Genomic DNA, 1,470 nt, shown 5'->3' on the forward strand with positions numbered 1-1,470 from the left:
GCTGTGCCAATACTAGTATTGAAACTCTGTTTGTTGTTGTTGTGGTTTGTTTGTTTTTCAGGAGCTCATATGTATTTTTAATTGAAGTATATAGACAGTTTACAATGTTGTATCAATTTCTGGTGTACAGCATGTTTTAGTCATACATATACATACATACATATATTCCTTTTCATATTCTTTTACATTATAGGTTACTACAAGAATTGAATATATTTCCCTGTGCTATACAGTAGAAACTGGTGTATGTATTTTATATATAGTAGTTAGTATCTACAAATCTCAAACTCCCAGTTTATCCCTTCCTACCCCCTTTCCCTTCTGGGAACCATAAGTTTGTTTTTGTTTTCCATGTGTGTGAGTCTGTTGCTGTTTTGTAAGTAAGTTCATTTGTGTCTGTTTTTTTTTTTTTTTAGTTTCCACATACAAGTGATATCGTATGGTATTTTTCTTTTTCTGGCTTACTTTACTTAGATTGACGATCTCCAGGTCCATCCATGTTGCTACAGATGGCATTATTTTATTCCTTTTTATGGCTGAATAGTATTCCATTGTATAAATATACCAAAACTTCTTTATCCAGTCATCTGTTGATGGACATTTAGGTTGCTTCCATGTCTTGGCTATTGAAATTGGGCTGCTGTGAACATCGTGATGCATGCATCTTTTCAAATTAGAGCTCCCTCTGGATATATGTCCAGGAGTTGGATTGCTGGATCATATGGTAAGTCTATTTTTAGTTTTTTGAGGCATCTCCATACTGTTTTCCATAATGGATGTAGCAAACTACATTCCCAACAACAATGTCAAGGGGTTCCCTTTTCCAAGAGCTTATATATTGGGTCTATGCGTCTCATTCATTTTTTGTCTCATTGAAGCATGAAGGAAATTTCAGGTTTGTTCTCGAGTCTGCTTTGATCTTGAATCCTCGATGATATTAATTTGTTTTCAAGGGTGTACATGATAGGCTGAGTAGGGAGCAAGTTTAATCTTTTTAAAGCCTTGTAAACATGATTAGATGGGGGTAGGGAATGGGGAGTGATGGTAATGATGATCAAGAGTGTTATTTCCTTCTTGGAAGATGTCAGATTACATAGAGGCCTCAGACTTTGCATGTTCAGCCTACAGCTTAAAATGAAATGCGGATCTGCATCAATGTAGACATTTACTTTTCTTTTTTAACACCTCCCTCCCCGCCTTTTTTTTTAAACATTTTTTATTGAGTTATAGTCATTTTACAATGTTGTGTCAAATTCCAGTGTAGAGCACAGTTTTTCAGTTACACATGATCATACATACATTTATTGTCACATTTTTTTTCGCTGTGGGCTACCACAAGATCTTGTATATGTTTCCCTGTCTTTTTTTTTTTTTTTTAAATGGAGCATCTCTGTTGTCTATAGGACAAGAAAAAAAAGAAATGGAAGATGCTGTGTATTTTAATGACTGTTGATTTGGGCTAGGGTCTGG

This window comes from Camelus dromedarius, chromosome 17 (assembly GCF_036321535.1).
Source record: "Camelus dromedarius isolate mCamDro1 chromosome 17, mCamDro1.pat, whole genome shotgun sequence".
Classification (NCBI taxonomy): Eukaryota; Metazoa; Chordata; class Mammalia; order Artiodactyla; family Camelidae; genus Camelus; species Camelus dromedarius.